The following is a 17477-nucleotide window of genomic DNA, read 5'->3' as shown; positions in this document are numbered from 1 at the left end:
ACTTCTTTCTGCTTTGAATGTGTACTTGATGTCTGGAACTTTGGCAGCCATCTTGTAACCATGAAGGAAATATCAAGGAGATCTGAGAGATTCCAGCTTGACATCATTGAGCCACTAAAATATCGCCAGCAGCTGCCTGCTTCCAGAGTTCTAGAATGTGAGAAAAATAAACCTGTCTGCATAAGCCACAGTTGGGTCAATCCATAATTAGTTAGGTTCTTCTTTACATGCAAAAGAATTCCTTTTTGACACAAAATTTTAAATTATCTGAATTATTTTGCAAGGAAAGACGTAGGGGACTACATATACCAGCCTCATTCTCCTGCCATCAGTCCCTCCCAGTTTTCCAGAAGCCAGAGGGCAAGACAGCCCATTGATGGATATCAGTCTGCAGGGGCCCAGAACATGGTGGAAAAAGATGGGAAGTGGATCTGCAGAGGCAAAAGGAAGATAGCCAGGACAATCACTGGTTTCCAGACTTCTTTTCTTAGCAACACAACCCTTATATCAAATGAAATCACACACCCAGTGCCAATACCCAAATCAGATGAGAGCAGAGGAAGAGCCAGTGCACCATGCTGTCTACCTCCCCCTTACCCCTTTGCCAGCACCTGCCCCTCCCCAAACCCAAAGTCACCTCTGCCGAACTTTAGGCAGGCTTGAAAAATAAATTTGCAAACCACTAATTTATAGGATTGTTAGATAAAATGCTGGACATCCTTCCATTAAATTTGAATCACAGATATACAACAAATAACTATTGCATTGGACATACTTAAACTTGATTTTTATTTGTTGTGTATCCAATATTAAAATTTAATTGGGCATCCAGTTATTTTTGTTTGCTAAATCTGACAATCCTTCTAATTCATAACATTATTTAGCACAGATCTGATGGGACAGGACACAGGAGAGTCAAGTTTTTCTAAAGGGGAAAGATATCTCCACAACATAGACATAAAGCCTAGAGGCTCTGAAAGTGAAAGAGAAATAGAGAAAGGTAACCTAAAAAGGCTTGAAAACAGAATTTATCTAGTTCATGGTTTTGTTCAACTGGCTATAAAAAGACCACAGTACCTTTTCCCCCTAAACTAGGCATCTTTCTTGCATTTCCAAATGTCCTACGCATAGTCCGTTTGCTGTTTTAAAAGTTTAAGATCCTAAGACACTCATAGGGAGGAGGAAGAGAGACGCGAAGCATTGCCAGCGACGATGTCCTCAAATCCTGGCTTCTCGACTCCCAATCTGGGACATTTGGCAGTTTTAACAGGCAGAAAATGTTCCTCATCCAATTAAATAAAATGAAGCAGAAGCCAGGTGGAATGCTTCCAGTTAAATACTTGCTCCTCTTATCTTCTCGTTCACACCCTTCCCCTCATTATCACAACAGAGCACATCAAGCGCACTCTCTGTTTCTAATGAAGATGTTCCCACTGTATTCCTAATGAAAATAGCGCACGGATAATAGCCTCTTTCCTTTATGAAAGATGTGAGTGACACGGGAGCCCCAAAGTTGCCGGCAAAAGCTGGCACACTGGTCAGTTCCCCTCATGAATTCCTGGTTACAGCAGAGAAGGATACAGAGTGTGTAAAAATTCCTTTATTAGGAACTCAGTTCCGTAGGCATCATGTCTAATCCCAATTTATAAAATTTTTTAAAAGAGTCACGGAGAAGTTATATTCAGAGTCTTATTAGAAGGTAAACAGAAACACACCATCAGTACAGGGTATCAAAATCTGTTGCTTTAGGGGTACCTAATTGCCCCAGCTTGTCAGGTTGAAAACTAAAGCAAAGACTGAGTCGCGTTGATTCAAACGAGGAAAACAAATTGGAACAAACAACCAAAAGCATTGCTCATGTTTATGAGCAGTGTGGTTTATTATAAGAAAAGCCAAGCCCGAAATACACGAAGTGACTGATACTTGCAAAACACAATGTTACCTGGGCAGGAAAACAGAAGAAAACTCCTTATAGAATTAATGATTCATCCGAAGGAGATTTTTTTTTAATTCAATGATGGAGAAGATTGGGACATACGTGGGAGGTGGAAGCACATGAAGCCATCTCCAGTTTATCCTAATTTTAGAATAGGAGATGAAATCACTCAGGGAAAAGGGAAAAAGCCAGAGTACATCATTTGGTAGAGTTTTGTTTTGACTCCTAGCTCAATGACTGTGCTATGGGGTGGTATGAGGGCTAGGTCTTTAGAGACTGTGCTCCTCCCAATGGACTTTGAAATATTTTTCCTGATGCTACAAAATAACCACTTCAAAAATAAGTATTAAAAAGATGACATTTGGTTTTTGGATATTTTGGAGATCTCGCTCATCTATCTATCTATCTATCTATCTCTATCTATGTAAAATATCCAGTATCTCCAGTATCCGAAGCAGAAAGACAGATAGAAGTATCTACTTCTAAAGGAACACTCTTCATCGAATGGTAAACAGGATTCTCAAAATTCCTAATCAATAAGGAATCTTAAATTGTAACATCCACCTTATATTAACTGCTCCACCAGCCAAGTCCATTTGGCTTTTTAATGTCCTTCGTGTGAAAAAGATTTTCTCTCTTTTTATTTTAGTACATGTATTTCTGTTCCAAAATAGATACAGTTTAGATAAACTAACTTCCCGTGCCCTGCTGGGGGTCTGTGTGATGAGAACTATTTTACCCAAACTTAACACAATTACCCTGCTGCTGGTCATGCAAGGCTGGAGTAAACAAAAACATTAAGGGGAGTTAGGATGTTATTAGCCAAGTGTTTTCCTCCATTTCTGGCTATGCATTGAAGCAGTCACCCAACCTGAAAAAGATTAAATGTGCTCAGGCACATTTCTTAAACCAGCAGACATTAACATTCAATGACTTAAAAGTCATTTTCCTTGACATCACTTTTAGATTTAAAGAACAAGGAGTTCCACTTTTATCATGAAGCATTATTATATAAATAGGATCATATCATTGATCTCATTTGATGGAACTACAAGGTTAGATATACACCATCCTTTTTAAAGAGAGGTAAAAATTGATGCAATTTATTTGAAAGTACCGTAACAGGAAGTATCTGGTTTATTTACTTTCTTATGAAATTCATTCAACAAATATTACTGAGTTTCCTAGTAATGTGTGAGGTATCGTTCACGGCCCTTGGGAGGTTCAGGAATGAAATCTCTATTAACGAGCACATCTGTACTTTTGCGGAATATCGACCTTCACATATGTTCCTTGATTTTTTCCACATTCCCAGAGTGCCTACTGTGTGCTAATCCCAGGCAAAGTGAGGCATCGAAAAATTCTAGAGTTCCTTTTGCATCATAAAATGAAAATACACTTAAGCTGTGGTGCCTCCCATTTGCCCCTGAACCAGCAGGCTAGTCAACCTGGAATCTTGTTCTCTGGCCTTCCCGACAGCTTTGAAAGCACCTAATTCCTGTTCTGCTTAAGATATTTGGAGCAATTCATTTTTTTGCAACTAAATTCTGACTGATACAAATGCGTTTTATTATATCCTAATTTGAAATCAGTGAATGAAATACATGGCAATCCTCTATTTCATTAAGCAGAATATTGTATTAACTAAAAAGGCTGAACAAAAGCATTTATTCTCTTCCCTGTACTCCATAGGGCCTTCGTCTGACTCCAACAAGCCATATTTCTTCGCATCTTGTCTTTGAGCGTGCTGATCTTCCACCAGGGTTAGATGCCTTCTAAGCCAATGCCATTTTCTCATGTTGTAATTTTACTTGCTTTTTAAGACCCATCTCAAAACTTTTTCCTCTTTGAAGCCATTTCTGATCTTGGCCTCTTTGTCAGAATAATTTGGCTCTAACGCCTACATTCATATAGCACCCTTTTCGAAACTCTACTTAGCGCTCTTTATTCCACCTCACCTTATGTTGTTCTGAAAGAAGCATAGCAAACTCAAACTTTTGATTACTTAAAAGTAAAAAAGAATCCATTGATGTAGTAATTGAATCTCACTCCCAATAGCTGGCATTGGGACAAAAACTTTCACATGAAAACTCTAGAGACAATTGGGTTGCCTCTGGTGGGAAGGAAGAGAGGAGGATTGACGGACCTTGAGGTCAGTAGATCAAAGGATTTAGGGCTGCTGCAGGTCCCATTCTCTTGCCCCTGACTCTTGCCTTGACCTTGCAGCCAGTCAGCCTCCCCCTCGTACCCAGGTCCTACAAGGAGTGAGTCACCTGTCTTATCCCCTGAGTCCCTACTAGGAAGTGATATCTCCCGTACAGAGTCCTCCCCACATTTTCAGCACGATGTCTATCATAGAATTTACCAGCACTATGCTTGACACAAAGCAGGATGCAAAAAGAGATGAACTAGAATAGCGTTTTAGTTATTTTGAGACTCATCCAAATTGTTGCATATATCAATAGTACATTTCTTTTTACTGCTGAGTAGTTTCTATTATATGCATATACCACAATTTGTTTACAATTCAGCTGTTGATGAACATTGGAGTTTTTTCCAGTTTGGGGTTATTAGAAATCAAGCTACTATAAACATTTGTTTACAAGTACTTGTCATTTCTCTTGGGGAAATATCTAGGAATAGAACGCCTGGATCATATGATAGATGTATGTTCAACTTTTTCAGAAATTTCCAAAGTGTTTTCCAAAGTGATTGCACCATTTTACAGTCCCACCAGCAGTGTAGGAGAATTCCAGTTGTTCCACACCCTCAGCAACACTTGATTTCGTCAGACTTCTAATTTTAGTCACTCTAATAGTTGTGTAGTAGTATCTCACTGTGGTTTTAAGTAGCATTTTGCTAATGACTAGTGAGGCTGAGTATCTTTTCATGTGCATAATAAAAGATCTATATATCTTCTTTGATGAAGTATCTGTTCAAATCTTTCGCCAATTTTTTTTTTATTTTTATTTTTTCGGATGTACATCATATTTCAAATTCTGGATACGTTACATCTTGTTCACCACCCGAACACTAATTATAGTGCATCCCCTCACATGTGACCCTAATCACCCCTTTTGCCCTCCCCCTCCTTCCCCAATGGTAACCACCAGTCCAATCTCCAATGCTATGTGTTTTTGCGTTTTTTTGTCGTTTTTATCTTCTACTTATGCGTGAGATCATATGGTATTTGACTTTCTCCCTCTGACTTATTTCACCCAGCATAATACCCTCAAAGTCTATCCAAAGTTGTCACAAATAGCTGGATTTTGTCATTTCTTATGGCTGAGTAGTAGTCCATCGTGTATAAATACCACATCTTCTTTATCCATTCATCCCTTGATGGGCACCTAGGTTGCTTCCAAGTCTTGGCTATTGTGTATAATGCTGCAATGAACATAGGGGTGCAAGTATCTTTATGCCTTTGTGTTTTCAAGTTCTTTGGATAAATACCCAGCAGTGGAATAGCTGGATCATATGGTAGATCTATCCTTAATTTTCTGAGGATACTCCAAACTGCTTTCCATAGTGGCTGCACCAGTTTGCACTGCCACCAGCAGTGAACAAGGGTTCCCTTCTCTCCACACCCTCTCCAATATTTGTTGTTTCCTGTCTTGTTAATTATAGCCTTCTGATCAGAGTGAGGGGATACCTCATTGCAGTTTTGATTTGCATTTCCCTGATAGCTAATAATGTTGAGCATCTTTTCATATGCCTGTTGGCCATCTGTATTTCTTCTTTGGAGAAATCTCTGTTCAGATCTTTTGCCCATTTTCTAATTGGATTGTTGGTTTTTTTGTTGTTGAGCTGTATGAGTTCTTTGTATATTTTGGATATTAACCCCTTATCTGATATGTGGTTTGCAAATATCTTCTCCCAATTGTTAGGTTGTCTTTTCATTTTGTTGATGGTTTCCTTTGCTGTGCAGAAACTTTTTAGTTTGATGTAGTCCCATTTGTTCATTTTTTCTTTTGTTTCTCTTGCCCGGTCAGACATGGGACTCCTGGGGATGCAGGGATGGTTCAACATCTGCAAATCTATCAACGGGATACACCACATTAACAAAATGAAGAATAAAAATCACATGATCATCTTGATAGATGCAGAGAAAGCATTTGACAAGATATAGCATCCATTTATGATAAAAACTCTAAATAAATTGGGTATAGAAGGAAAATACCTCAACATAATAAAGGCCATATATGACAAACCCACAGCACATATCATTCTCAATGGAGAAAAACTGAAAGCTATCCCTCTAAGAACAGGAACCAGACAAGGATGCCCACTGTCACCAGTCTTATTTAACATAGTATTGGAAGTCCTAGCCAGAGCAATCAGGCAAGAAAAAGAAATAAAAGGGATCCACATTGGAAAAGAAGAATTGAAACTGTCACTCTTTGCAGATGACATGATTTTATATCTAGAAAACCTTAAAGAGTCCACTAAAAAACTTTTAGAAATAATAAAGGAATACAGTCAAGTTGTGGGATACAGAATCAATGTACAAAAATCCGTTGCGTTTCTATATGCTAACAACGAAGTAGCAGAAAGAGAAATTAAGAATACAATCCCATTTACAATTAAAACAAAAAGAATAAAATACCTAGGAATAAACTTAACGAAAGAGGTGAAAGATCTGTACACTGAAAACTATAAAACATTGTTGAAAGAAATCGAAGAAGACACAAAGAAATGGAAAGATATTCCACGCTCTTGGATTGGAAGAATTAACATTGTTAAAATGTCCATATCTCCTAAAGCAATCTATAGATTCAACACAATCCCTATCAAAGTTCCAACAATATTTTTTACAGAAATAGAACAAAGAATCCTAAAATTTATATGGAACAACAAAAGACCCCGAATAGCCAAAGGATTCCTGAGAAAAAAGAACAAAGCTGGAGGTATCACACTCCCCGATTTCAAATTATACTACAAAGCCATGGTAACCGAAACAGTATGGTACTGGCACAAAAACAGACACACAGATCAATGGAACAAAATTGAGAGCCCAGAAGTAAACCCACACGTTTATGGACAGCTAATATTCGACAAGGGAGCCAAGAGCATATGATGGAGAAAGGAGAGTCTCTTCAATAAATGGTGTTGGGAAAACTGGACAGCCACATGCAAAAGAATGAAAGTAGACCATTCCTTACACCATGCACAAAAATCAACTCAAAGTGGATTAAAGATTTGAATGTAAGACCCGAAACCATGAGACTTCTAGAAGAAAACGTAGGCAGTACGCTCTATGACATTGTTCTCGCCATTTTTTAAAATTTATTACTGATAACATTTGAGACTTCATTATATATTCTGGATCCAAATCCTTTATCAGAAGTGAAATTTATAAATATTTTATACCATTCAGTGGCTTATCTTTCCATTCTCTAACAGTATCTTTTGAACAGTAGAAGTTCTGCAATTTGATAAAGCCCAATTTATCGGAATTCTAGGTTGACAGGTTTTTTTTCTTGAGTGTATTAAAGATGTGCTCCACTGTCCTCTGACACTCATTGTTCCTGATGAGAAATCTACTATCATCCTTATCTTTCTTTCTCTGTACGTAACTTGTCTTTACTCAGATTTCTTTTAATATTTTCCTGTTATCACTGGTTTTACACAATTTGATTATGCCGTATCTGTCATATCTTCATGCTTCTTGTGCTTGGGGTTCATGGAACTTCTTATAGCTGAAGTTTTATAATTTTCATCAAACTTAGAAATTTTTCAGCCATTATTTCTTCAAATAATTTTCTTCCTCTCTGCTCCCCAATTAAACATACATTACGCCACCTGAAGTTTTTCAATTCTTTTTCTATTCTCCATGTCTCTATTTAATATATTCAATCTTTCTTATAACTTTTTAAACATATGGAATAGAGTTATAATAGATGTTTTTAAAGTCCTTCTCTACTAATTCTATCATCTGTGTTATTTCTGGCTCAATTTCAAATGATTGATTTTTCTCCTTGTGGTTATTGTTCGGCTTTTTGTTTTTTGGGTTCTTTGCTTCTTTGAGTGCCTAGTAATTTTTATTAGCTGCCACTCTATGAATTTTGTTGGGTGCTGGATCTTTTCCGATTCCTATAAAAATTCTTGAGCTTTTGGGATGCAGTTAAGTTATTTGAAAAGTTTACTGTTTCTGGGTCTTGCTTTCAGGCTTTGTTAGGTAGGGTCAGAGCAGCATTTAGTCTCAGGCTGATTTTGTCCTGCCACCGACCCAATGCCCCATGAATTATGTGGTTTTCTGCTCTGGTTTGGGGGAGCAGGAACTATACAAAGCCCTGTGTGAGCTCTGAGGATTGTTCTCTTTACTCTTATCCAGCAGCTCTTTCTCCCACCTCTTGGTGGTTCCCTCATGCGCACAGATTGATCAGTACCCAGCTGAAGACTCAAAGACCTCCTGCAAATCTCCAGAATTTGTTCTCTCTCTCTCTCTCTCTCTCTCTCGGCAGCTCTCTCTTCTCTTGTATTCTGTCTTGTGGACTCCAACCACATTGGCCTCCCCAGACTCCCAACTCCATCCAGCAAACTCAGAGAGACAGTCAGGCTCTGCTGGGCTCCCCCTCCCCGTATTGTGCCCTGGAGACTATATCAAGACTACAAGCTGAGGCAATTGTACGGCTCACCCCATTTGTTTCCTGAGTCTCACAGAGCACGGTCTGTTGCCTCATTTCTAATGTCTTGAAAACTATTGTTTCATATATTTTGCCTAGTTTTTAAGTTGTTTCGTGTAGGATGGTAAGTCTGGGCCCCATTACTTCATCTTGGCTGAAAGCAGAACTCATTTTCTACATTCCTTTTTCTCAGGCATTCAGATGCCTTTATATTAAAGTTATCCTTACCCATAATTGCTTAGAGCATCTCCCACTCAAGGGTTTACAATTAGAATTATAGATCTGTTGGGATTAAGAGATCTTAGAAACTGTTAGTCTGAATTTATCTTTATACATGTGAGGAAAATGAAGAGCAGATAGTTGAAGCGAATTCCTCGAGGTCACACAGCTGCTCAATGGCAGTGGAGCCAGTAATAGACTTCAGACCAATTAGTGTGTGGCCTTGTGCTCTCCTGAAACCTACACAATACTATGAGTCTTTCTTTCTTTATCAAAAAACTGCCATCGAGCAGCAGAAGGTTCCAGATTTATAGTCCAGGATGTGATCATTGACTTATCCTGATGGTTTAGTCTAATTCTACAATGTGTCAACTTCTCTGTCCCTAATATGAAATGAAGATTCTTAGCCCTGGTGGAAAGAAAAGGAGTCCTGTCTTTTAGTAGAGAAAACTGGGAAAGCAGAGGCCTGACTGTGGGTGCCCACATGTCCCACCCCCCTTTACTGTACTTTACCCCATGGAATGCTTGTGGAGTTGCTGGCCCCTCCGTTGGAATCTGAGTGCTTGTCCTTATTAACTGCATCTTGTCCTTGGCCTCTCTGACTTCGTCACCTTGGTCTTTGCCACTAGCAAATGAATATGGGTAAGTAGTCAGCAAGAGATGGAAAAGTTTTCACCTCTATTAAGAATTTTTTTGAGGGGAGGAAACAACTTTTCCTCTCTGTAATCATAATTTTACAAAGACAACAGCTTCGATCAATGAATTGTCTTCTGGAAAATTTCTGATATCACAAGAAATTATATTTTCTAGCATATTTCCTTTGGAATATATTGCTTGATAATAGTGATTTATTTCTCACATATAATAGATATTTTCTTCCAATTAATAAAGACATTTTAGCATACATAACATATAAAATAAAATATACCAGGAAGAAATTTTTATCTCCCTATGTGTCAAGAAACCTCTGATTCCTTATGCTTGTTCTACATTATCTTGCACAAGTTACTTTACCTCATATAAAGTTAATTTAATTTTCAGTTAACTTAAGCTTCAGTAAATGGTAATTTCCACATGCTCAAAGGAAATGTCTTGAGAATCAAAAAGTTATGATTAGAACAAGGCTGTGATGCCATAAAAATGTGAAGCATAAAGGAAAATGAGTATAAGGAGCCTCTGATAGAATTTGCCTAAACATGCCCATTCGTTGGGACTTCATAATTCAGACAGTAGAAGCATGGGGTGTTAAAAGTGAGGACCAGTTGTATACAGAGGGTTTTGTTTATTTATTAAGACCACTTTAGTTATTTAGCTCATGCTGTGTGAAATTTTACTGAAGCACCAGCCTGTATAAAAGTAGCCTGCTCTCAGCTAACAGGTTTTCCAGTGTCACCTCACTGCAGTAGTTTGGGCCATATCTGCCCAGAAAAGCGTAGTTATATGGACTAGTTCGAATACATTCTACTCAGGTCAGGGGGACATACCAATAGTCATTCCCAAGGCTCCAACCAATGTTATGATTCTATGGCAATGGAGCTTATAAAATTAAAGTAGAAGGCTATAATCCTTTCTAAATAGTTTCTGCAAAATAAGAATGTCCATATTTTGCTCAAATAACCACTAAAAAAATAATAAAAGTTAACAATATTATTTAAAAGTGGGATATTTAATTAAATATATGAAAATACATAGAAAGTACTATCAGGCATATTGTAAATATATCTAAAACACTGTTATAATGGCAATGAAGGACAATCAAAACATTGAGTGGACAATCCATACGCCTGGGATTAAACAGACCCACTTTCAAACTCTGGCTGTATCCTTCATGAGCTGCCTGTCCTTGAGGAAGTCACTCACCCTCAATGAACACGTCTCCTCATCTGCAAAATGATAATGATAGTGCTCTCCAGGGTTATTATGAAGTTTAGGGCTAATACAGGCAGAACACACAGCACAGTGTCCAGCTCCAGGCGTCGTGGCTACTAATGGAAGCCACAGTGGGATGGGGAGGGAGAGCGTGAGCTTGGAAACCAGCAGACCCAGCCCAGGATTCTAGCTCCAACACTTACTTTCTCTGTCTTGGCAAATCACTTCAGTTCTCTGAGCTTCTATTTCTCCTAGAAGTTCATGAAGATAATTATAAAAATACCTTCCTGGCAGGGCTGTTGAAGGAATAGACACAACATATACATTAGAAGTATACTTGTTCCTCTCTCCAGTTTCTAAAAAGAAGGGTCCATGGAACATGGGGGTGAGGGGTCATGGAGAAATAAATGTTCCAGTGTTCCCAGGAGTAAAATGCTCCCGTCCGGAAGGAGAAGTGACTCTCTGATCCCAGCAGAATAAGCCAGTTCTGAGTTCTACACAGAGGAGGGCACTCAGTATGCTAGGTATCAATACACATCCTGGATAAAGACATTTAATCTGTACCCCTCTCATGGCCCCTGCTGATAGGTCCTAAAACAATCTTCCCCTGAGGCCACACACACTTTCACAGGCCCTGAATGTGTTTCAAAAACAGGACAGGGTGGGGCTGGCCCCGTGGCCGAGTGGTTAAGTTCGCGCGCTCTGCTGCAGGCGGCCCAGTGTTTCGTTGGTTCGAATCCTGGGCGCGGACATGGCACTGCTCATCAGACCACGCTGAGGCAGCGTACCACATGCCACAACTAGAAGGACCCACAACGAAGAATATACAACTATGTACCGGGAGGCTTTGGGGAGAAAAAGGAAAAAATAAAATCTTTAAAAAAAAAAAACAAAAAAAACAGGACAGGGCTCCCCTCTCTGTTTTATTCCCCACCTGGCCCACACATAAGTATGCAAAGCAAAGCCTGTTGCAAGCCGCCTTCAGTGGGACCTCACCAAAGCTGGAGGGGGAGAAGCCAGGCAGCCATTCTCCCTACTCCTTCTGGCTGGGTAAACTGTGCAGGCCTGAGCCAATGGACCAAGCCTACCTGACTGAGCCATTTTTCACTGAAGGCGACCTCATGCATGACTTAAAGCTTAGATCTGGCACAAAAGCTAAGAGGCCTCCATATACCAGTCATTGTTGTTCATGTGGAGAGTACATGGCATTTGCATCTCATTAAAAAGTCGATATTTTGTCTGCCTTTTAATAGTAGTTTTAAGTGTATCCTTTATCATCCTGGACTTTGGAAATAGTGGAAGGATGACCTTTAGCCCCCAAACTCTCAATGGTTGATAAAGCATATAGCACACAGTCAGTAGTCAGTAAATGCCAACGTAATTACCAATGTACTAACTTTGGTTTTATTCTTGGAGGTAGTGCAGTGGCTCCAAGACAGATTTTAAAATCAAGCAGACCTGGATTTAAATCCTGACTCTGCCATTAGCTAAGGGTATGATTTTGAAAAACATCTGTGACTTGTGTAAGAGTCAGTGTCCTCATCTGTAAAATGACAGCTCAACTAGCACCCACCTCCTCGGGCTGGGTGAGGGTTCAGTGAGATCGCGCACTGATGGTGCTTAGGACTGTTCCTGGCACAAAGGAGCTGCTCAACAAATGTTTGTTGTGGTTTTAGCTGTTATCACAAGAATCCTACCTGGCCTGTACTACTGCTCAGCCTCAGCCTCAACACAAAAGCAAGTTTAGGAAGAATCCCGACTCTCGCCAAGCTTTCCTCACTTTTCTGTTGCAATGTATTTGGGCATCTGTCCCTTCTTTGCATTCCCACTTTCACCAAAATAGTTCAGGCCTTTGTAATTTCATAGATAATTTATTATAATCACTTAGCTAATGGTCTTCCCTCCAAATTCTACTCCTGCAAACCATCCTACACACCACTGTCATTGAAATCTTCATAAATTCTCACTTTATCAACAGTTGCCACTGTCTACATTGGTGTGTCCCAAAAATAGAGTCCAGAATTTTTGCTATACATAACAAGTGCACAATAATTTCAAAGTCTGTATTTTACGGATTCTCATCATTGTCATTTTTAGCCTGTATTAGAATCTTGTATTATCTGTTAAATTTACCAACACCATGTGGAACGTGGTTACCTTCATAGTTTACATATCTACTTGTCTATTATTTATCTATGGCTGCATTAAAAACTGCCCTAAAACTTCAGAGCTTAAAGCAATACACACACGTTATCTCATAGTTTGCATGGATCAGGAATTTGGGAGTGGCCTAGCTGTATGGTTCTGGCTCACAGCCTCTCATGAGGTTGCAGTCAAGATGTCAGCTGGGGCTACAATCATCTGAAGGTTTGATGACTCTGTTAGCAGGAGTCCTCAGTTCCTCTCTGGTTGTTGGAAGCCCGTCTCAGTTCCTTGCTAGGTGGGTCTCTCCATACGGCTGCTTGAGTGTCCTCACAACATGGTAGCTGGCTTCCGCTATTGTGAATGATCCAAAAGAGGGGCAAAGCAGAAGCCACAATGTCTTTTACCACCCAGTCTCAGAGTCATGGACCGTCATTCCACAATATCCTAATAGTTACACAGGTCAGCCCTATTCAAAGTGGGAGGGGACTGCACTAGGGCACGAATACCAGGAGGCGGAGATTATTGGAGCCATCTTGGTGTCTGGATACCACAGCCTGGATCAAGATTGTGATTCAAATCACCATACCACCCGTGTCTTCCACAGTTAGATCAGCAGCAGTTTAAGTTACGTTCATGTTAATAACTCTGACTTCAGTGGCTCCTATTCCCTTCTGCTTTTGCAGGAACTGAAACTTCATAACAAATATCCCTTGACTATTGCTGGGAGATGCCAAGAGATCTTTCCCACGTGCTCACAAACAAGCGCTCTCTGCTATCATCCATGGTTTCCCAATTTCTCTCCCCCTTGTCCTGGTCCCCTTCCATGAGGTCTCCTGCAAAAGCTTCTTATAAAGCTGTATGAAAGCATATTTTTCCGACCGCCAGTGCCCCCGTCAGTCCTTCTAGATGCTTCTCCTACCTCTGCCACACACAATGGTTCCTTGTTATGATGGCAGGAACCTGAGCACTACCAGTTCCAGCAGCCAGGCAGTTATTCAACCAATATTTATTGATTCTCTGGCACTGTGCTAGATTCTGGGGACACACACACAAGAGATACATGGTCTGTGCCCCTAAAGTTTGTAGTCTGGAATTCTAGACCATCAGACTGTGTAACCAGTCTAATGGCCAAGTTGGAAGTATACGTTGGTCTCCTTACTGAAGTGGGCTAGTAGGGTTCCCCAAGAAGTGCTCCTGGTGCCCTGACGCCTCACAGAGCTTAACTCTTTCAATTTTAGCTTGTAGGTATTCTTCTCTCAATTTGAATCATACAAAAGTCCATGGAAGGCTGAGCTAGAAAACAAATTCAAAATATAAACTCCTGCTCTATGTAGAAGCCCTCGATCCTCCAACATCTAAGTCTTTGTTACTGGGCCAACTTTATCTGGTGAGTTCATTCTGCTCTTTGCATGACACATGTCTCAAGAGGGTCCTCAAAACACCATGCAAAGAGGCTTCTGGGGGCCTACCACAACTTTCTGCTGATTGATGCCCAAGCAATTGCCTTCTTTTTTTTTAAGACTTTATTTTTTGGAGCAGTTTTAAGTTCACAACAAAATTGAGAGGAAGGTACAGAGATTTCACATATTCCCCCTGCCCCAAATATGCAAAGCCTCCCCTGTTATCAACAACACTAACCAGAGTGGTACATTTGTTACCAAGGATGAACCTACATTGATACATGGTAATCACCCAAAATCCGTAGTTTACTTTAGGGTTCACTCAGGATTGTACACTCTATGGATCTGGACAAATGTCTAAAGACACGTATCCATCATTATAATACTATACAGAGTATTTTCGCTGACCTAAAAAATCCTCTGTGTCTACCTATTCATACCTCCCTCCACCCCCAACCCTCACCTCCACAATCACTGATCTTTTTATTGTCTCCAGAGTTTTGCCTTTTCCAAGATGTCATATATTTTGAATCATATGATATATAGCCTTTTTAGATTGGCTTCTTTCACTTAATAATACGCATTTAGGTTTCCTCCATGTCTTATAGCTCATGTCTTTTTAGTGCTGAATAATATTCCATTGTCTGGATGTACCACAGTTTATTTATCCATTCACCTAATGAAGGACATCATGGTTGCTTTAAGTTTTGGCACTTATGGATAAAGCTGTTATAAACATTCATGTGCAGGTTTTTGTGTGGACATAAGTTTTCAACTCCTTGGGTAAATACCAAGGAGTGTGATTGCTAGATAGTGTGATAAGAGTATGTTTAATTTTGTAAGAAACCACCAGACTGTCTTCCAAATTGGCTGTACCATTTTGCATTCCCACCAGCAGAGTATGAGAGTTCCTGTTGCTCCACATTCTCACTAGCATTTGGTGTTGTTAGTGTTCCGGATTTTGTCTATTCTAATAGGTATACAGTGGTATCTCATTTTTCTTTTAATTTGCATTTCCCTGATGATATATGATGGTGGAGCATCTTTTCATGTGCTTATTTGCCATCTTCATATCTTCTTTGGTGAGATGTCTGTTAAGGTCTTTGGCCCATTATTTAATTGGGTTGTGTGTTTCCTTATTGCTGTTTCAAGAGTTCTTTGTGTATTTCTCATAGCAATCTTTTATCAGATATGTCTTTTGCACATATTTTCTTCCAGTCTGTGGCTTGTCTTTTCATTCTTTTGACAGTGTCTTTCACAGAGCAGTTTTTCATTTTAATGAAGTTTAGCTTATCAAGTATTTCTTTCATGGATACTGATGTTATTTTTATACCTATAAAGGCATCACCACATCCAAGGTCATCTGAGTCTTCTCCTATGTTATCTTCTAGGAGTTTTATAGTTTTGCATTTTACATTTAACTGTATGATCCATTCTGAATTAATTTTTGTTAGCAGTGTAAGGTCTATGTCTAGATGCATTATTTTGTATGTAGATGTCCAGTTGTTCCAGCATGATTTATTGAAGAGACTATCTTTGCTCCATTGTATTGCCTTTGCTCCTTTGTCAAATATCAGTTGACTATATTTATGAGGGTCTGTTTCTGGGCTCTTGATTCTGTTCTGTTGATCTATTTGTCTATTCTTTCATCAACACTATACTGTCTTAATTACTATAGTTCCATAGTAATTCTTGAAGTCAGATAACATCAGTCCTCCAACTTTGTTCTTTTTCAATACTGTGTTGGCTATTCTGGATCTTTTGCTTCTCCATATAAATTTTATAATCAATTTTTTTGAGATGCACAAAATAACTTGCTGAGATTTTTATTGGAATTGTGTTGAATCTATAGATAATTGGGGAGAACTGACATCTTGACAATATTGAGTCTTCCTTTCCATGAACATGAAATATCTCTCCATTTATTTAGTTCCTTTTTGATTTCATTCATCAGAGTTTTGTGATTTTTATCATATAGATTTTGTACATATTGGGGCCAGCCCCATGGCTGAGGGGTTAAATTCGTGGCCCAGAGTTTCACCGCTTTGGATCCTAGGCGTGGACATGGCACCACTCATCAAGCCATGCTGAGGCAACATCCCACATGCCACAACTAGAAGGACCCACAACTATGTTCTGGGGGACTTTGGGGAGAAAAAGGAAAAGTAAAATTAAAAAAAAAAAGATTTTGTACATATTTTGTTAGATTTATCCTAAGTATTTCATTTTCGGGTGTGCTAATATAAATGGCACTGTGTTTTTAATTTCAAATTCTACTTGTTCATTGCTGGTGTATAGGAAAGTGATTGATTTTGTATACTAATTTTGCATTTGACAATCTTGCTATAATCACTTTTTAGTTCCAGGAGACTTTTTGTTGATTCTTTCAGATTTTCTCCATAGACGATCATGTCATCTGAGAAAAAAGAAAGTTTTTGTCTTCCTTCCCAATCTGAATACCTTTTACTTCCTTTTCTTGCCTTATTGCATTAGCAAGGACTTTCAGTATGATGCTGAAAAGGAGTGGTAAGAGGAAACATCCTTGCCTTATACCTGATCTTAGCGGGAAATCTTCAAGCTTCTTAGCGTTAAGTTTGATGTTAGCAACAGGTCTACTGCAGATAGTATTTACCAAGTTGAGAAAGTTTCCCTCTATTCCTAGTTTACTGAGAATTTTTTCGTGAATGATGTTAACTAGTGCATTCTATATCAAGGAGAAACACATTCCAGTATTGCCCTGATCCTGGGAGGCATTCTAATATACAAACATGAAGAGAATAACCATTGTACTGTTTTGAGATAAAAAATGCTTTAGAGATTTCTAGTTAAGCATGGGGATTGAACACCCATATTTCTCTCTGCTATCTCCAAAACACCCACTAAAATGATAGGAAGTGATTTTTTTAAAATGGAAATAAAAATGATTAAAGCGTGAACCAAGAAGAGATCTGACAGCAGCCCAAGAGATGTCAATAATATGTTGGAAGCTTGAAAACAGGATAGGTGTTAACTGACTTAGCAGAGAGGAGAAAGTTAAAAACTAGGTGTCTATAGGAGGAGAAATCAACAAAAAGAAAACCAATTAGCTCCACACAACTCCAGAAATTCTGAGCATTGGAGATGTTGAAAACACAAAAGTTTCTAAGTTGTTCTAACGTACTCTTAAACTCCTGGATCCCCTCTACCCTTCTCCACCACAACCACCACGGTGTGAGAAACTGCAACTCTCCCACAGCCCACAGTCCTCAATAAGTCCAAAAGCTTCTGGGCTTGGGACCATCT

The sequence above is a fragment of the Equus przewalskii genome, chromosome 7, assembly GCF_037783145.1.
Source record: "Equus przewalskii isolate Varuska chromosome 7, EquPr2, whole genome shotgun sequence".
In the NCBI taxonomy this organism is placed as follows: Eukaryota; Metazoa; Chordata; class Mammalia; order Perissodactyla; family Equidae; genus Equus; species Equus przewalskii.
Note: the sequence above shows the minus strand (reverse complement) of the source record.